General features: G+C 41.0%; 1 long non-coding RNA gene across 1 annotated transcript in view; it reads right to left on the bottom strand.

The window, feature by feature from the left end:
- The window catches only part of LOC140642508 (uncharacterized), a 53,551-nt gene that overhangs the window by 15,165 nt on the left and 17,178 nt on the right, over positions 1–21,208 (bottom strand). The window contains exon 5 of the long non-coding RNA XR_012038941.1: positions 20,738–20,912. This is a non-coding gene — a long non-coding RNA (uncharacterized lncRNA). The remainder of the gene's footprint in view (positions 1–20,737; positions 20,913–21,208) is intronic.

Here is a 21,208-nt window from a genome sequence, read left to right as displayed (position 1 = left end):
ACAGTTCCGGTGTCTGACTGCCTGGGATCATACATTTACTGGCTATGGGAGTGTGATAAAGATAATTAACCTTCTCATGGCTCAGGTTTTTCAGGTGTAAATTGGGGGCAGTGACAGTATCTACTTCAGGTACTTGTTGTGATGATTAAGTGAGTTAATACATGAACAGCTCCAGCAACAATGCTGAGCACATGGTTAGCGTTCAACAGGTCTTAGCTATTGTTGCGAATATTGTTCTCTTGTTTGTTTTTACATTCCATGCAAGCCATGATGATAAAATTACAGAAAGCTACCCAAATACTCCCATATTAAAAATGTTTGCAGTTAAATTGATAAAATAAAGTATGCATACATAAAATATTTAAAGAAGGGTTAAAAGGCCATGTTTGAGAAAAAACATTTAGACTAATTACCCACACAAGTAGTGAGGATGATGAATTTGGGGAAAGACATTTAATAGGGAGCCTATCGCTTAAAAAGGGGAGGACCTTGAAGAAATAGTATTTAAGTTTGGGATTTTGTGGGAGGACGATTGGCCAGTGTGGACAACCGCATTCGACGGCCCAGCACCCATCCCCGCATGCCCTTTTCTACTACTCTCACTCTCACTTGACTCTTCTGAAACATTCTTTCAGTCTACTTTTTTTGGGTGTGTGGGTCAAAAGTTCAAGAACCTGTCGCTCTGACATAGTACCAGGTTGCTCATGTCGAGTTGCAGTTTTCATCGTGATTTCAGAAGTCGAGTTTTCCACAGCACTCTATCAGCTTCTCTTCAAGGCATATGAAAGCTGATTTCAAAGAAAACAACATTGGCCCTACTTGGTGAAAAATAAAGCACTTCTTGAGCTTTGAACATTTTGTTTACTACTTTGCTTACTTCACATGCTCTGTCCAGGTTCCGTTCTCCGGTGGAAATATGTGCGTAATTCTACAATGGCATGTCTTCGCACATCTGCAATTTTATGTGGTAGTTTCTAACAACTACAATTTTTTTGGTTTGATCTTCCTTAGTGGCTGTAATGGCGTATTTCTATTTTCAGTCCAGTGGCAAATAACTTTTGGCCCTTCCCTTTTAAAGATTTTAATATATTGATGTATTTTGGTGTGTATCTTGATTATGTTGGTGAAAAAGAAAACCAAATGTTCCCCTATACTCTCTCCCTCAAAATTGGTCTCCCTGAATACCTAGGCTCTTCACTTTAATCCACACACAGAACAGCACACAAATTGTCTCGCACTAAAGCACAGGTCCAAGGATGTCCTTTCCTTTTAAATGTGACATTCAAGGCCTGCAGAGCTTCTTCTTAGACAGCTTCCCACACCTCCTTCAGTCTTGCTGTTGTTCAGAGCCCGCTCCCCTTTCACTAACCCTGTGTGAAGGGAGTTCTCACGCCTCGGTGCCTTTGATCATGCAAATTCCTCTCTTGACATTGGCCTTTCCTCTTCTCTTTCTGGAAATGTTCTGATCATGCTTCAAGGACTTTTCTCAGTGCTCTCCCCCCGCCCAGCCAAGTAATTGGTCTCCTCTGGGCTCATCAAACTTTTGACTTGTACCCCCTGCTGGTCGTTACCTATTGGTGGGCTTCTGTCAGTAAAAGCCACAGTTCATTTACACATAGTGAGACAGCCCCTGGCTTCAGGGGCTCACTGCCTTTTGAAGCAATTTGAGTTTGGGGAAACTCGAATTTTAAGCCTCCAATCTGTCCATTCCAGCCATTACACTTGGTGTCCATAGGCTCTCTAGATGCTGAATTTTATTAGAATTTACCTAAAATTCTGATAACACACTATGAACCAGTTGGAAATGAAAGGCACTTGACCTAGTATGGGTGACCCTTTGGTGTCTAGGGTTCTACTTACCTTGTCTTAGGCCTCACTGAGGTTGGCTCATAGGACCAACTTTTACAGATGAGGAAACTCAGATTCTGAGAGTCAGATGATGTGTGCCTGAGGCACATGAAGGCAGGTGAAGACAGTGGATATAGGCCTAGGTATCTGGAGCCAGACTCCATGGGCTTAGAGCTACACTGCCTGGGTTTGAATCTTTGGCTCTGCTGTTAACCAGCTTGTACTTGTTAACTAAACCTTTCTGTGCCTCAGTTTCCTTCACTGGAAAATATGATAGTAGTGTCTTCCTCGTGGGTTTTATTTTTCTTAAGATTAAGTCACTGTATATAAAGCACAGAACACTGTGTGTGATGTGGCAAACACATTCAAGTGTAAGTATTAGTCTTAGTATTAACCACTCTACCGAACACAAAACTAAAAAGTGAATGAGTCAGGATTTGGACACAGGTCTGTTTGGCTCCCAGAACTGGCGGCTCGTACATGTCAAACTGCCTCCTGCTTTGCCCATTTGCCTTGAGACTGCAAGGTAGAGTGAAACGCTCTTTCATCTTTTCCCTTAGGAATTCAAACCCTCCATCAAATTATTGTGGTTTGAAAGGCATGACTAGTACCTCCCCCAGGCTTTCTGGAGATAGAAGGCTTTAGCAACCTTAGCATGAGAGAAACCAGATTCTGAAATTGTTTTGGTTTAAAATGCACAACCAGTATGTCACACCTACTCTCTGGGGCATGAAGACTCCAGAAGCATTAACGTGAAAGAGCCCAAGCTGTGCTTCCCAACAAGAGCATGGCAAAAACCACAGATCCTACCCTGAAGGTTGTTCCAGGGTCGTTTGCTACTCTACTAACGTTGCTATCTGCCCACTGATGTGTGGACTGTCTACACCAGACCACCCGGGAAGAAAGGACTCAAAGGCCCCTGAGTGCGCCTGTTCTGGTGCATACAGTAGCAGCTTGCTCTACCTTCTTTTCCTCATTAAGGGGTGAAGGAAAGTTTTGTCAAGTTGTAGGAGTGTGTCTTCCTCCGCACTCCCCTTCCCCTTTCTTCTGTTCCACAGAAAGGCATGGGCCCCACATTGCTCAGGAAGAACAAAGCAGAGGTGAGAGGTAGATAAGAAAGGTGTTATGTTTGGCATGACTGGTTTAAGCTCAAGGCTGGGCCTAAATAGACACTTAGGGTGAATTTTTTATATCCTTTGGGTGTAACTTGCTGTGTCTGCATCCATATGATACCCTACAATTAAATAAGAGACTTGGTTTGTGAGATGCATTTCCTAAGACTATCCTGCTTTTTTTTTTTTTTTTTTATCCTGCTTTTAATTTAGCTAAAATCATTTAAATCCAGCTAACTCATTCTGGGCTTCGAGCCATGACATCAGACTAATTTCTATGGATATTAATGTGTGTAAGCTAAGGCCAGCTACTTCCAGGATTCCTAAGTCTTATTCAGAAGACAAAGAAGTATAACTCTAATGTGTGTTAAGGCCTACAATTGTGCAAGCAGGAGAAATGGCCTAGATGATCAGCTGGGGTCAGGGGTGGTAGGAGGAGGAGTCAAGGGAAACTATCCATTAGGGAGGGATATAGGAAATCATCACATGGAAAAAGAGGTGAATCCATCAAGCAAAGGGCAGGGCAATACATACCTGATTTATTCAACCAATTTAAAAATGGTAGCTCCAAAGTGTTGCAAATGTTTTATAGGATAACCATTTTTATGGCACCTTTGAGGCAGGTTCTATTATTATTTTCATTTTATATGTGAAGAAATCAGCTTTCCCAGCAATATAGCTGGGGAGTGACAAGACTCGAACAAGACAAACCACCTCCAAAGAAAGATATGATTGTGAACCATTACACCTGACTGCCATTCTCTATAGGGCTTCTCTGGGTTGCCTCCTCTCAACAAGGGCTAGCCGTCAGAATCACACCGGAGATTTCTACAAAGGTACAGATCCTGGTGCTTCCCCCAGGGGGTGATTTCATGCCTCTTCTTGGTAAATCGGCTCTACGATTCTGACAGTTGTTCAACCTTGAGCTTCAGAAGAGTTCATGGCGCCTCTTCCTTTTTTATTTTCCACATTCAATCCAGCATCAGATTTTCTGAATTTTCCACTGAAAATCTATCTTAAATTCTCCCATTTGTGTGTCTATCTCCACTCTCAGCACCCAAATCCACGCTGTCCAAACCAACTGTTCTTTCATCTTCTCTTCTGTCCCCTATCTAACCCATCCACATCATAGCCTCAGTGATTATATCCTCCTCTGGCTCAAAGTCTTCCAATGGCCTCAAGTTGCCCTGGGGATTCAGCTCACTCCTTCATGATGGTTTACAGGGTGAGCCCATCCCTGTTCACCTGGTTTACCTCATATTGCCCTTCTTCTCCAGCCACATGGGTGTTCTTTTACTTCCTCAGGGTCTTCCCACATGCTGCTGTTCCTTCTGTGAGAATATTTATTTATTTATTTATTTATTTATTTATTTATTTATTATTATTTTTTTTTAGAAAGAGCATTCAGGAGGGAGGGGCAGAGGGAATGAGAGAAAGAGAATCTTAAGCAGGGTCCCCACCCAGCATGAAGCCAAACATGGGACTCCATTTAGGACCCTAAGATCATGACCTAAGCCTAAATCAAGAGTCAGATGCTTAATAGACTGAGCCGTCCAGGCGCCCTGAGCACTATTATTTTCATACATGGCTCCTTCTCAGGTTTCAGACCTTCCCTGACCCTCTTTGACAAAATATCCCTTCTGTCATTTTCTTTTAGGACAAGCTGTACTTTTATAGCACCATAGGATTACTTACTGAAGTCAGTGTTTCCAGCACAGGCTTGAAGGGTCTATGAGGGTAGATATGGCACCTGTTATATCCATTGTTGTATACTTTCTACTTGGCCCAGTGTCTGGCCCAGAACAGATGTATAGTACAATTTTAATAAATAAATAATGGACAAAATGAATTCAAAGATGCATGAAATTGGAAAAGAGGTCACTGCATTTAGCAAAGGAGGCCACTGGTAATATTTACTTGGCTTGTTTCAGTTAAGAGATGGGGAAGAAATAAAAACTAATGAATCCTGAAGTTGAATGAGGAAGCAGAAAATAAATCAAATTAATGTTATGTGGAGGAAAAATAATTACCATGTTCTAAACCTTAAACTTGGCACGAAGCATTCGTTCATCATCATCATCATTTAACCCCTCCCTCCCACTTTTTAAAAGATTTTGTTTATTTGAGAGAGAGAGAGAGAGAGAGAGACCGAGCAAGAATACAAGCAGGGGTGTGTGTGGTTGGGGCAGAGGGAGAAGGTGAAGTGGACTCCCCGCTGAGCAGGGAGCCTGTCACAGAGCTTGATCCCAGGACCCTGGGATTATGACCTGAGCCAAAGACACCCGCTTAACCGACTGAGCCACCCAGGCCCCCCTCATTGCAGTAACTTTATGAACTTCTACTATCTCCATGTTTTGAACGAGGTAAAAAAAAAAAATCTCAGAAAGGTTAAGCAATATGCCCAAGGTCACATATCTAGAACAGAGCAAAACCAGGACCAGGCCTAATTTCAGAGTCCGTGTTCCTGACCAATAAACCAATGGCTCTTGAGTGTGCAGGACAATCACGGCAGTGGGTGGCTTATTAAAAACCACTGTCATCAAGAAATTCTGCTACTATCAAGAGAGTGAAATTAAGCAGGTCTCAGGGAAGAGTCTAGGAAGAAGCATTTTGAGGGATTCTAAAGCAGGTTGATGTGGGGATCCTACTCTGTAGAGCATCAGTCTGTGCTATGCTTCATAAGAGTAGATTTTAGGTCACTTGAAGCTTCTGATCGAAGTTCTGGGATCTCTAAGACTTCATCTTTATACTGGTAAAAATGTTTTTTGGGGCACCTGGGTGGCACAGTCAATTGAGTGACCAACTCTTGATTTTGGCTCATGTCCTGATCTCAGTATTGTGAGATCGAGCCCTGTATTGGGTTCCACGCTCAGCAGGGAGTTTGCTTGAGATTCTCTCTCCTTCTCCCTCTGCCCCTCCCACATGTGCTCACTGTCAATCAATCACTCCCTCTCTAAAATAAATAAATCTTAAAATGTTTTCTCACAAGCTTTAGTGGTTAAATGAGCTGCCTTGTAGAATACTAACATATAGTAGGTGCATAATAAGTGTTGGCCCTCTCCTCTCTCTCAGACTTTTCTTTCAGGAACTTTTACTAGGTTAGGAGTGAAAGAAATAGGCATAATTTGAAGTTGTACTAATTTCTGGGAAAGTTTTATCCTCCTCCCCCCTACTCACTGGTATCTCCATTTTTTAGATAGAGAAGTATAGTCATGGAGAGTTAACTAACTGTGCCCAAAGTCACAGCAGGTAAATGGCAGCCTTCTTAATATCTGTCCAATGCTGGTGAAGAAATTAGATTTGGAGATAATCTGCAGTAAATGTTTATTGAATTGAATTTCAAATTTAGTTATTCTTTCTATCGCTTTTCTCTTAGAACATAATCTTCCCTTTCTCCTTTATTTGTTGACTACTGTCTTTCACTCTCTTTTTTTTTTTTAAGTTTGTGTCTTTGTGCTTTTGTTATAAACATCAAATTCTTTTTAGGAGACCACATAGTACTGAAATAAAATAAGTCAGTCAGTGTGTCAGGTAATAGGTGGACCATAAGCACAGTTAAGGAGGATCGTGGTGTGGTTACTTAGAAATCGTTAATGAAGCTACAGAAACTCTAGAGGCTTCAAAGTCACATGGGCAAGAATAAGGTAAAGCCTTTGCTCAAAAGCGTGGAATGACTTGCTCCTGGCTCTTTGCCTCGTGCTGGGTAAGGTCAGTAAGGACCCTGGGACCTTGTCTTGTGCCTTTTCCACCCAAATCTTACATCAGTTCTATGCCTCGGCTTTTCTTCAGTTTTTCTCTGGCTGTGCCTTTATCATGCAGAAGCTTGTGACCCCACATCTCTTCTTCTGTGGCTTTGCTTTTAGAGCATGAACACATAAGCCAGACTGAGTTGGTGCCTCTGCCTGCAAGTCAGCTAAAAGCTTTAGGTCTGTCTGGCTTACCTTAGATAAGACCTCAGTAAGAGACCAGGATTTTTTTTTTTTTCATTTGATGTTTTTATCTCTTTGTTCTTTTATTGGTGCTTTTGTTTTTAAGATTCATTTTGTTTGTTCTGACATGTTTTGTATTTGGCCTCAGTGCCTGGGTTTTTAGCCACCCTTTATCTCAAAAATCTGTATGGTGCATCAGAAATATGTTCGTTCCTCTCTCTCTCTCTCTCTCTCTCTCTTTTTTTTTTTTAAGCATGAATGGCAATTAATCTACTACCTGGAAATAGACTCCAGTCTATTTTCCAAATTTACTGTAATTTAGTGTGTGAGTCAGTGTTCTCCAGAAAAACAGAGCCAATAGGATATATAGATACAGAAATTAGATACAGATTCATTTTAAGAAATTGGATCATGTGATTGTGGAGGCTTTGGGAGTTGAAAATCTGAGGGGGAAAGTTGACAAACTGAAGACTCGGGGGGAAAGGTTGCAGCTCGGGTGCAAAGGAGCCTGCTGGCAAGCCAGGAAGAACCAGTACTGAAGACGGAATCTAAAAGGCATTCTCCCGGCAGTTTGTTCTTGCCTTTTGTTCTATCAACTGATTGGATGAGGCCCACCTACATTATGGAGGGCAATCTGTTTTACTAGAAGTCTACTGATTTAAATGTAAATCTCTTCCACACATCCTCACAAAAACATCCAGAATTATGTTTTTGACTAAATACTTGGGCACTGTGTGGCCAGCCAAGTCCATACATCAAATCAATCAACTTGCTTATTGTTTTTCAAATTGGAGTCAACAAACCCTATCACAGATACTAATAGATTGGCATGAAAAATAAAGGAGTTCAGTGGTTAAATAGACTTGTGACATGTCGCCCACTGTGACCTCCTTCTTGGAGGACGCGTCGCCTACGGTGACCTCCATCTTGGAGGACGTGTCGCCTACTGTGACCTCTGTCTTGGAGGACATGTCACATACTGTAACTTCCCTTTTGGAGGCCATGTTGCCTACTATAACCTCCCTCTTGGAGTGTCCTATTGCACGTTCAACTGTTAAAGACTTTGGGGATTCCTGAGGTCAAGAACATGACTTACTTTCTGTAACTACTGCCCAAGGAAGGCTGGACAGCCCTAACTCTGTGGTGCTTTACTTGGCAGCTGCCACCTTCGCCAACACATTTGAAGGACGTTGTCTCCCTAAAAGTCCAGACTTTGAACCCTGGTGCTCAGAACTAAATTGCACAGAAATATTTGTCTAGGTGTTAAAAATATCTGCTACCAACTAGTCCAGTAAAACAGGACAACCATTTTATGTTCTGCTGTCCATGGGCTTTCCAGTAAATCCCAGGCAAATGCTTACCATGTCTATGCTGTGGTGAGGCTGAGCTGTCAGGAGCAGCACCTGTTTGTTCCAGTTCTACAGTTGTTTTCTCCTTTGATAGCACCTTTCCATTTTGTTTGCACTCTTCTGTCCCATGCCACTTCACCTCTCTCTTTTGCCACTGCGTGTTTCTTCCTTATACCTGAGGGAGCTCTAACCCAGATGAGCTCAAAAAAAGCAGAACTTCCATCGTTTTTATTCATGTGTGCTGTTTTCCTTCTGTACTTGGTGGCAAAGTCTTTTATACCCTGTACTGCATGCCAGTAATTGTCTTTCCCTAATTAAATCACCCACATGCTGGAATTGTATTGTGCACATGAAGTGATAAGAATAGGTATTGTTAGTGATGTAGTTAAACATATCATGCTTGAGTTTGATGGGGTTTGTAGAAGTTATACCAACTTAGGGAATCTAGACTTTCTACCTCCTCAAACCATGGGCCTAGGTTAGGTCCATGGCTTTGACATGACTCACCTTGAAATACTTTCTGGAGGAAGCTAGTTGCACATGTTCTTCTCATTCCTTCCCTTTCCTTTATTTTAGGGAGAAGTGGAAGCAGCATTTCCTTCATTTAGCATAGCCTCTTCTACCCCAAATAATCTTTTCTGTCGAGATGGATACATCTACATATACACCTTTCCTCTACCTGTCCAATGGCTGTCGTGTACTGAACTCAAGGTGGACCCCTCTGATTGTAGAGCACCTTGATGTCTGTCTTGTGAATAACCCTCTATCCCAGCTCTGTCTATTGGCCTGGATGCTTCATTATGCATTGAGGATAAGTCACTCAGCCCTGTGGTTCCTGCTGGCTCCCATCTGTACACCATAGCAGCCCACTCCTGTGATCAGACCCTTTGCAAACTACTTGGAACTCTTCTATCTCAGAAATTTAAAATCACTCTCACTTATTATAGATTGTTTTTCTTGTATTTATTTTTCTCTTAAGAAGGTAGATACTCCTAAGTGGTTTAAAACCTCAAGCTGTTCCCAGAGGGTCATTACTAGTCTTTCATTCTCCCTAATTCCAACCTTCTCCAGAGTAGGTGAAGGAAGAACCGTTGAAGACTTACAGTGGAGACATTGGAATGAAAATCCTCTATGTGGTGGAAACCATCACTGACGGCAGGCTAAGAAGACCAGACTCATGCCTTCTCTTGCTCTGCCTCATTTCTATCCCCAGGCTAGAAAGGGGATGGTGTAGTTGCAGCTGTTTAGAGGATGGGAGTTAAATAATACATAATAGAAGGGGGAAGTCTCCTGAGGGGTGAAGAGATCCTTTGGGGAACTGGTTTGGGCCAGATCTAGGGCTGGTGCTGGCTGGTGCCAGGGCTAAGAGCAGGACACCCCAACACCAGAGCTTGAGAATATGGCACTAAAAGGAGGAAGTAGAGGGCTTGTGGCTTGTTAGGTTTTTGGATCAGGACTTTCAGGGAGAGCTAGAGGCAAAGTATGTTTCCTTCTGGGTCATTCCATATAGTTCACTAGAGTTGAACAAAAGGCAAGGATTCAAGACTTGATGTCCAGCCCTAGAATTGAGAGTATGTTAACTTTGGGAGATTCTGGGGGGCAATCTAGCATGTGTTATGGTGTGGAGTCTGGAGCCAGACAGTCCTGTGTGACTCTGGGTAAAGCTCTTTGCCTTTCCTGGCCTCAGTTCCCTCCTTTGTAATATGGGAAGACTTAAGATGTGTCAAGTGCCTTGGCCATTGTCACTCTGCATTCTTTTTATTCTCTTATGGTGATGATGCATCCAAAGCAAATAGGTGATATATGCTAAATGAGTCAAGCAAAGTTATTTGATTGAGAAGACTGAAACAGACACAGAAAAGTGTGTGTGTGTGTGTGTGTGTGTGTGTTTGTTTAAACAAACATTGACATTCGACATCTAACATTTCCAAAAATACCAATTTCTCTTACCCCTTTAGTGGTCATGCAAACTGCTTTGGGTCCCAGGTAGAGGTAATTGCCAGGAGACATGGCCAGAGTTGAAGCTCAAAGCCTCGTATGCCAGCTGCTCCCAGGATAGTCACTGTAGCTAGGGTCAGAAAAGAGAAGTCTGGGAAATCTGAGGAGGTGTCAAGCTTTCTCTGAGAGGTAAATAGGTAGCAGTGGATTTAACCCTCTGTGATTAGGGGATGAAAGCCATGGAGGTATGGGACAGCGCTGTCAAAACCCACCATTCCAGGAGTATCAGCAAGAGGGCCTCACCCAGGCCCTTATAAATCCATCTGTCCATCCTGGCAGGAGGCTGCTACCAGCTTTCCTTGTTACTTCAAAAACATTACATCTTTAGTTAATGTGACTTAAGACACTTGGCATGAAGAGTAAAACCAATTAGAAAGAAATAAAAAGCAAAACAGCCTGGAAACCACAATCTAGCGACTGGGGCTCAGGAGGAAGAAAAGAAATGTCAGAGTAGGATGTGCTACATTTCCACACTTCACTGCTGAAAGCAGGAGGCTAGCTTTTTTTTTTCTTTTCTGATAAGTGAACACCCCCACATAAAGGAGCATCGGACCTTTCCAAACTCAAAACAGATTACGTGTTCTAACATTCCAGAATAGCTGAAGGAGGCCTGTGACCCAAACAGGAAACAGGAAAGCAACGGCTCACCCTTGCGTTGGAATCTGGTGTGTAATCCGTGTCTGTGGTTCAGAACACCTCTTGCCTTGTAGACTGAGCAAGGGGTGTGGCCAGCAAGGCCGGGGTGAATCTTGGCTACCACAAGGTTGGGCCAAGTCCGATCGTCTCACTTCAGCCTCTGATAGTGGGCTGTGGTGGAAGGAACCACAGCCACCGGGTGTCAGCTTGCTGTGGTCGGCCTGTCCCTTTGACACCAGCACTCCTAGTTGAGTTCGCCTTCCTCTCCACTTCAGTCTGTCTACTTCTTCAGTGGGAAGTAAACAATAGAGATTATTATTGAGGAAACTAAAGGCTCCAAAGCTACGGCCACTATACTAAGGACACTAAATGTAAAGGGCTAATATTTGGGACTTGTCAGTGGAATGTCATCTCAATATCTGTCCCATGATGCCTCTTTAAATCCATACCTTGACATATGGGGTCCGTGGGGAGGCAGCTCCCTCTGCATTTAGTGTCTCAGTTACCGGGGAGGAATTACAGGGTATATGTGGCAGTGAGAAATGGCAACCTTAGTTTCTGAGAGAGACCGCAAGAGAAAGACTGCATTTATAGTGGTGGTTAGACACTTTAAATTCTTAGTAACCAATTGTCAAATAATCGAACCACAACCCACATTTTGATTAAACTAGGTCAAATTTAAGTTTGTGTTGCTTGACTTTTGGTAAAGTGGGCTGATGTGGCAAAGCACCACCACAGAAGTGCTGCTCAAGTGAGCACACAGTGTGACTATGGTATTTATTGTAAATGTGCCTCTAGTCATAACAGTTTCTGTTGTTACTGTACTTCAGGAAGCAAGTAAAGGAACTGGGTTGATGTCATCTGGAAACCCGAAGGCTCCAAGGGCTATTCCGAAATTGATTGAGCTGCTTTACTTTCCTTTGTCTCAATTTCTTTGTCTAAAAATGTGGGCATGATATTAGGAACATACCTCCCAGGGATGGTATAAGGATTAAATGAGATAACACATTTAACACTTGACAGAGAACCAGGCGCATGGTAAGAACCCAAATCAAAGGTGGCTGTTGTCTGAGGCTGGGAAAGTGTTACCATCCCTACATTGCAGAGGTGGGAGCAGAAGCTGAAACGCTCCAGGAATTTCCTGAGGGCACCAGGGTAAGAAATGATGCTGTGAGGCTTGGTGCATGGACGGTACCCCAGGTGTCCTTCCTCCCTCTTCCCTAATGTATATGTGGTCCAGCCAAGGTCAGCACTCAGAAGCAGAGAAACCTACTGAAGTGAGAACATTGCCTACCATATTGTGAATGAAGCACATGGGATGGAGAGCGCAGGTTTGGATAGGGTTTTCAGGTCAGCAGGAAGTTCATCAAACTAGAACAAGGCCTAAGGGGTAGAACCAGGCAGGCAGACAAGGCGGATGTGTTCTAAGATGCTTCTTAGAGAGGACAGCACAAAAAAAGTGTGTGATTGTGCAAAAGGGGGACAGGGAGTGGGATTTGAAGTCAGGGAAGTTGGAATATGATGGAGAAACCAAGAAGATGAAGCATGCAGGGCTATATTTTGCTCTTAGTTGTTTTGATTAAGGATGTATTCCCCAAACTGGAATCTGAAGACTAGAAGACTTGGTTTCTGGTTATATTCTTGGGGCCTAGTGAAAATTAGTTTTCTGTAAACAATGTCTGTGCATAACTCAACCTTGAGAAATGCTGTACAAGGGTTGTTCCCTCCTCTCTGTGTTGAGGCAGCATCCTCCCCATAATCCAGACTTCAGGACCACTCTATAAATTAATCCTTTCAATTATACAGAATTCAGCTTATCAGTGATAGGGTCACTTGCTTCAGATGATAAGCAGTGCATAGCCCAGGTCCAGTTCCAGACTGGTGTTCATGGCATTCCTTAGGTTTAAATGTGGCAAAAGTTAAATCTAAAAATATCTCAAACAACCTGAATCATAATATGTGATAACCAGATTATTGTGAATCTCAGCCCTAGAGTTACACTACCAACATTTTTCAGTTCCTTAATATTTTAAGATTGCTTTCATTTTATTTTTATTTTTTTTAAGATTTTATTTATTTATTCACGAGAGACACAGAGGGAGAGGCAGAGACACAGGCAGAGGAAGAAGCAGGCTCCCTGCAGGGAGCCCAATGAGGGACTCGATCCCAGGATCCTGGGATCATGACCTGAGTCAAAGGCAGACGCTTAACTACTGAGCCACCCAGGCGTCCCTCATTTTATTTTTATTTTTTTTCCTCATTTTATTTTTAAATTAGAAGAGTTTTCTCTCTGTGAGCTTCAAATATTCTAATACTGAAACCCCTAATTCTTAGCTCAAACTACATCCCATATTGCTTCTGCATTGCATCTCTATACATTGGAAAAATTATGATAAAGCCCTTGGGACTGGGGAAGCCTCCAGATGGACGAAGATCGGATCTCTGAATGACTGCATGGGAGGTGGTTCCTAACGTGAACATCTGCACAGGAACTTTTATAAGAGCAAGAAATGAATTTCTATTCTGTGAAGATTCTCCCTTTTAAAACTTTCTCAGTCCAGTAATTCAGCTGGAATAATATATTCTGATGTAGTGCATTTGATTTCTTAGCTCAAATAGTAGAGCCTCTTGCTTCTTTGTCTTCCCAAACCAACAGTACAGTTAGAATGAAATATTTGTACCTATTGAATAAATGTCAATCATTATTCAAATGAGTTTAGGCATTTTATCTCATTTCAATCTCATAAGAATCTTAAACTGTAGGATTTTCAAATCCTCATTTAAAAGCTGAAGAACTGATAAGATTAAGGCACAGAGAAGGGAAATATTTTGCTAAGATCAGACAACTGTCAAGTGGCTAAGTTTAGAAACTAGATTTTTTCTTTTCTTTTTTTTTTTTTTTTTAAGAGAGAGAGTGGAGTGGTGCCTGGCTCAGTCAGTTAAGTGCCTGCCTTTGGCTCAGGTCATGATCTCAGGGTCTTGGGATTGAGCCCAGGTAGGACTCCCTGCTCAGTGGGGAGTCTCCTTCTCCTTCTCTCTCTCCCCCTCCTCTCTCCTTATGCATGCATGCTCTCTCTTAAATAAATAAAATATTTTTAAAAAATGCATGTGAGGGTGGGGGGATGGGGGCAGAGGGAGAGAGGGAATCTTAAGCAGGCCCCCTGCTGAGCATGGAGCCTGACAAGGGGCTCAATCTCAGGACCCTGAGATCATGACCTGAACTGAAATCAAGAGTCTGATGCTTAAAGGACTAACCCACCCAGGCCCCTGGAAACTAGATTATCTTGACTCAAAAGTTATGTTTTCGCCTGTAAATTTTCAACCATGTGCCAGTTGCACATCCGGACCGCATGTTGTTTATGGCAGAGACTGCTTCCTGTTCACTGAAATCCATTTTGTCCAACTGGCACAAGAGCCCCACTGTGTTTCCCTTTCTCCTTTGCAGTTACATATGGCCATGTGACTGAGTGGTCCTTAATAAAATGAGAGCAAAGGGAAAATTCATTCTACTTTTCAGTCTGGTCCATTACAACTTCCCACATGTGCTCTTCTATGTTATTTCTACTCTGTCAGGTGGAAGCAAATAGCAATGAAACCATAGGATACAGAGTCGCCTACAAGATGGAGAGAGTCTTGGTTAGTGAGTGATTGCATGGAAAGGAATTTCCCTGTCGACCTCACTTTAAACCATCTGTGAGCAAGAAATTAGTTTCTATTGCGTTAATCTGCTGACATTTTTGATGTTTTCTTTAAAATTAAATCAATTCAACCCAGGGAATTCAAGATATATCTTCTCATGATCATGATTCCAAGTAATCTATTTCCTCCCTCCCTCCCTCCCTCCCTCCCTCCCTCCCTTCCATCTACCTACCTACCTTTTATTCTACCTACTGTAGCTAAATAGCTTTCCCCAAAGTATTTTGTTCAATTATATTGTATAGATGTGGAATATTTGCATTGTATAATTCCTTGGAAATAACATATAGCAATTATAACACAAGAATTTAGCAGCTGTTCATGTGTTTTAGTGATTACTTTGGAACTGTGACTGATTTCCAAATCTTAGGAGAGCATAAAGAGTTCCAGATATAGTAAGCCCCCACACACACCTATTTTTGTAGTTTGAAATTGAGATCACGTTTTCTTCTGTTATCCTTTATTTAACTTTTTTTCTGACTGAAATTGACTATGGAAACTCAACACAGTGATAAGTTTGATCTTTTCATCAGGATGCCTTGAATGTTTTTAATAGGGTGATACTCTTATTTATTAAGAGGGGTATTTGAAGAAAGCCTTTGATGTATCTTGATCCATTGATAATTAGTAGAGAAGCATCATGTAAAGATAGCTAACGTTTTATAGTGTGCTTACTGTGTGCCAGGTGCCCTTGTAGGGACTTTGCATAAATTAAATCCTTTAATCCTCAAAATGGTTGTATGAGGTTAAGCCTTATTTTTATCCTTCTTTCATAATGAGGACATCAAGGTATGGAAGCATGGAGATACACAAATTACATGGCAAGTACGTGGTAGTGTTGGAATATGAACCCATGTAGCCTTTAATCATAACCACGCTGCCTATTTTAATAGGTAAGTATTGATTCTGTGTGATTTCCCTTACCATTCTAAAGGCATATTAATTTTCTATTGCTTTATAAAAAATTTCCAGAAATTTTAACTTAAAACACTATATACTTATATCTCACAGTTTCCATGGGTCAGGCTTCCAGACTTAGCTTAGGTGAGTCTTTGTTTAGGATATCACAGATCTCATCTGAGTTTCAAATTCCTTTTCCCAGCTCACATAATTATTGGTGGAATTTATTTCCGTGTAGCTGTAGAACTTATTACAGCAGCTTGCTTCTTCAAAGCCAAGAAAAGAATGTCTTTGTGACCTCCTTAAAGTCTAAAATGTTTTTAAAGGGCTTCCAACTGATTAAGTCAGGTTCAGTCAGGATAACCTCCTTTTTGATGAATTTGTCAACTAATTTGGGATCTTAATTATACCTGCAAAATCCTTCAATTCTTGATATGTAAGGTAACCTAATCAAATATGTAACCGAATCATGCACGTAAACCAGGGGCATTGATCATGGGGCCATTTTAGGATTCTCTTTACCACAGTGGTGCAATGTCTGATCCCTTCTTCTGTGGGTGAAGGAGATGGATAAGCACTATCATACAATGAGATGATATGTTCATTAGAACTGACTTATCAACTTCAGTTTATAAAAACATCAGAAGTTTGTTAAAAGTTCTTTACATAAAATTTTCCTTCTTTAATCCCCTTCTAGAAGAACTCTATTCACACTGAAGGAAGGTTGATGGTATACATAAATAAGTTTTTTGAGTTTATTATTAATTTATTTTGACTAGTTTTCCAGGGCATTTCTTAAAACTACCTAGTTACTTTTGTACTAGGATCACCCACTGGATAAAAATGAAACTACATAGTGTGGCAAACTAAGATCTTTCTTACTAACCAAACATACCACATTGCCATCAACTCTTCTCACTGCCGTCTCCTCCCATCATTCCACTCCCAAGTCCTTTTTGTGCCTCTGGATCTCCACACATGATGTACCTGCATAAATGCTCAGTTTTATCTGGGGTACTTTTTATATCTCATTCCCACTCCATCCTCTACCACCTGTCAACTGGTAGATTCTCTGATTCTTCAAGACCTGGCTCAGATGTTATTTCTTCTGTAAAGCTTTTCCCAATTTCCAAGCTGAAAGATAAGAGTAAAAGCTGCAGAAAAAGGATTTGAGTTCTAGGTTCAGCTGGAGGGTAAAAATGGGGGATAATACTGATATGAACCCCTTTTGAAGGGTCCTGTCTCAATCTGGATTTAATTATGTCATAGAGAAGAACAATATTTAGGAGAAAATAAAATGGATCTAGGAAATCAAAGCTAAACTAAAAATAAACACGTGGATTCTTAGTATGTTCTCTCACTAAAGAGGTTGAGAAATAAAATGTCAAATGTGCTCTCTAGTGTCTGGAACTTCATTCTTTTCTAACTCTCCACTAAAATGAACCTGAGCAAATTAAAGATTAGGGGGACCTTTTTCCTCTTGTCTGAATGCAGAGCTGCTTTAAAAATACCTGGAGTAATGCTGACAATAGTCAGCTTTGAGGGATTTCCACTATCCAACTCAAAACCACTTCAGCATAAAAAAATAATTATTCATAAACAAATTGAGTTCTTGATTTGACAAATCTGTGATGATAACCAAATAGGAAAAGGTGAAATTCAAAACAGAACTTTGTGATGCGAAGAAGGTTAAACATAATAGGTATGCTTAATTTGTATTAATTTTAAGAGAAAGGTGGTGTTGACATATGTGAGTGTTCTGTTTCTTTTATTGGATATATGGCCCTTTATTAAACATAGATACATACTTTTCCTGTATGTAGGTAAGGTGAAGAGAATTATGAGTAATTCCAGGAGTTCTGAAAAAGTAAGAAGCATACCAAGACTAAGAAAGATTGTGACCAGCCGTGTCGGAATACATGTGGGGTTGAAATACATTGAGGGTTGAAAGAAGATAGATTCACCACATTACCCAGAGTAAGCTCAATCTCTCATCTTCTCAGAAACAAAACCTCTCGGATGATTGGTCTAATTATCAAGAGGTGCTGATGAGGCATCATAAGTTGATCATAGTGCTAACAAATCCTGCCAAAATTGTTTATAATACTGAAAGGACAACAGCATGTCTTGCCAGTCATAAGTTAAGAACGTATCATTTCAGGAAAACATGACAGGTTGCCAGAAATGAAAACTGATCTTGAAAAGACCCACTGACATGATAAGTGCCCTGTGACTCTAGAAAGAGGAAGGAGGCAGGCAAGGGGGGAGGGCAAACATGGCCACTGGATTAAGTCTGAATCACTCTGGAAATGTCACTCAGGGCTCAGGTCCTGACTAAGGATCATAACATGCAAACTGCAACGTTTGCTGGTCAGAGGCAATATTTCTTCCCCTGTTGGTTAAAGGTTTCTTTAACACTGGAAGATATAAACTAATTGAGAGATATGAATAAGTGAGTCAGTTTTTAATATGCTAAATGAGGGTACAACAATAGCTACTTTAATCATTGTAATAATTTGTGTTCTTTTTATATTAATCTACTTGTCTGCTCCTAACGTACAATATTATTTATTTATATATATGTATACTTTAAGTATATTGCTTATCTTCTGCCTCCCTTTTTCTCACCTTTTTCTGTTCTTGTCAAATATGAGGGCAAAGGTCATAGTCCTCTTTTTAAACCTCTATATTGATAGATGTTTGACATACAAAAAACCATAGGAGTTTAGTATATACAACTTGATGTATTTGGAGATAAGTACACACCAATGAAACCATGGCCACAATTGATGCCATAAACTCCTATATCATCTCCAAAAGTTTCCCCCTGCCTCCTATGTTTTGTTGTGAGTTTTGGGGTCTTTTTTGACCACTGATGCATCCAAGAACCCGACACAATGCTTGTCACATAGTAGATGCTCAGAAAATATTTATTGAATGAATAAGTAATTGTCTCTTAAAGGCTTTTGTGTTTGTGTTTGTAAATTGTGTTTTTAAGGTTTTTGAATCATTTAAGAAAAGGCAACACATTAGACTTGTAACTATATTGAAGTTTTAACAGCCTCTTGCTGTTTAAGCCTAACACAGATTGAAGGACATTTCCAAAGAGGGGGATACGAGTGGAGAATGATTCCATGTGCACATGTGTGTGCATCACATGCTATTTTATGGCTAATCTAGCAGGATTATATGCTAGCATAGACTTTCTGAGAGGGCAAACCTTCTATTAAATAGACATCTATACAATTCCACTTTCTAGAGATTTTATCCAGAAAGATTTCAAGAGAGCTCCTCATCCTGGGAGTTGGGTCCAGATATTATTTTCTCCATTTTTTGGCTGAGGAAACTGAAATTTATACACAAGTTCGGTGTGTCAGAGAATGTTTTTGGGATCTTTCCAGCTGCATTTTTCTTTAGGAATGAATTAGCTTGTCTCTCTGCAGCCTGTCTACTGCTATGACTTTAGAAAAAGAGACAAATACCATCTCAGAAAGGACATAAAAAGAGAGGGCATGCAAAGAAATCATAAAAAGAAGTTTCTTACAGGTAATGGGATGTTTTCCCTTCCATGCTGTGGAGTGCTGAGGAAGAAAGGAAGGAGAATCAGGGATGTAGTTTTTTCAGTATATGCAACCTGCTTAGAAAGTTCAAAGAAGAATCCAATTTCTCCCCCATCACTGCTTGAAACTCTGGAGGAAAGAGCCTTGCAGACATGTGAAGTGATTGAGTGTGGCATTGGCAAATGACTAGATGGATGAGACATAACTGACTGCTGGGGATTCTGGAAGGTCCCTTAGGCCTCAATGAGTAGATGTGTTGGTGCTTAGAAGACCAGAGAATTGGCAGAGAGAGGCCTGAGAATGCACGATCTGCTGCAGTGTGAGAAGACACACCAGAGGCAAATAGGGCCAGAGTATGTGCCAGCAAAGTGTTCCAAACACCAGTGTGGACCCTGTGACGCATCAGCTGGGAGGGGACCAGACCATTCACTGGGAATCAGGAGAGCCCTGTCATGCCTTGACCTTGCTGCCATGTGAGTATATCAGCCCCATCCTCCCCATCGTTGGAAAGAGCAAAGGAAGAGAGAGAAAGGTGGAAAGATTCGACATGTATCCAAAAGAAAATGCATCATAGAAAAATCCATTTAAAAGAGAAGTGACAATAATACCTAATTTTAGTAAGTTTGAAAGAGTGTTTTCCATCCCCTGGTACCCAGTGAGGTGGGTGTTTATGAGGAAGAGTAAATCTATGATATATAATAAATAAGCCACATATTCTTCATATATCTAGGTAGTGTTTGGAGTTTCCATCCCTGCTACCTGAGGAACATATTGAAGCCTACCCAGGTGTGCGGAGTATAACCTCAGTCTCAACCTGGATCCTTAGGACAAGGTTCTCTCCAGTATATTCTAACATCCCATTCTCAGATGTCAGCAAAATCTGGCTGCCCTATAAAGAGTCACTATATATAAACTAACTTAGCCTTGGGTATTCTCTGAATCAGTATAATTCTATGAGCATTGAAGCAAAGGAGGCATTCAAGTTTGATAAAGGAAGAACTCCATCTGACCTGAGTCCAGGAAGGGAAGAATGTGATTTGGAATCCCCGAGGGGCCCATGGGCCCACGAAGGAGGGGCTGGGGAAGGGAAAGTGAACTCTGTTGAGCTCATGGTATCGACTCTTTCTCTGTGTCCTTTCCAATATGGATTCACAGAGGTTGGTCAGATGCTCAAAGCAAAAGAATAGGATCAACTTCCACGGGCTTCACACTGAGCAGGTCCTGGGTGGGCTAAATTGTGATGAAGGCAAGTTTGCTTCTGAAACCCATTCAACTTCATTAAAAAAGAATTTGGTTCCCAAAGGTATCAAACCAGAACAGTCAGAATTGGCAGATTCAAAAGATAGTTTTCATATATTAATTAGAGCTAGGGCTCAGTAACACTCACATCTAAAGAGGAACACTAAATCTTATAATAAAAGACCGATTAAAAGGCTAAAGATGGTAAAGTAGAAATGAATAATGAGCTACATTAGCAAAAAACAGACTTCAGTAAATTTTAGGCAGTGCAGAACATTTATGTAATTATATCTGGGACCATTCTGAGAACATAAAAAGGAAACATTGCAATTATCTCAAACATGATAGAATAATATAAAGCATTCCATATTATGCCCAACCATCCTTCCAGACCCTTAGCCTTTATATCGCAAATACTTAACACAGTTTTTGGCTAAACTGTCAAAATTAGCTCTTTAGTTTGCTTTTACCTGTTTAGAGAGATTTGGAAGCATCATGGGAGAAAAATGTGGTGCACTGGTATTTCCAGTTGTACAGATGCAGTACTAGTCATGACCGTCCTCAAACCAACATGGACTGTTTTTGATTATAGAAATATCCGACTGATTCCAACTAACATGTACAGTTTTCCTCAGAAATGCTTGTCTGTGAAATGAGCACAAGGGATTTTTATGCAAGGTGGAGGAAATGACCCCAGAATAATGAGTGGGTGAGGCGCCATCTCATGAAGAGACCAGTTGGATTCAAGTCCAAGCCTAAGATCAATCACCTGCCCATTCAAACTGTTTCAGCACAACTATTGGCAGAATTGAAGTAAGTTTTAAAACCATTAAAAACAGTAATTCATCACCTTTCCCGTGTTTATACCAATCAAAGAAAAAAATGGGGGAGTTGGGGCTTAGGTGGGAAAGGAAATAGAAATAAAGAAGCGGGGAGATACA

The sequence above is a fragment of the Canis lupus genome, chromosome 11 (assembly GCF_048164855.1).
Source record: "Canis lupus baileyi chromosome 11, mCanLup2.hap1, whole genome shotgun sequence".
NCBI lineage: Eukaryota > Metazoa > Chordata > Mammalia > Carnivora > Canidae > Canis > Canis lupus.
This window is presented reverse-complemented; position numbering and strand designations above follow the sequence as displayed.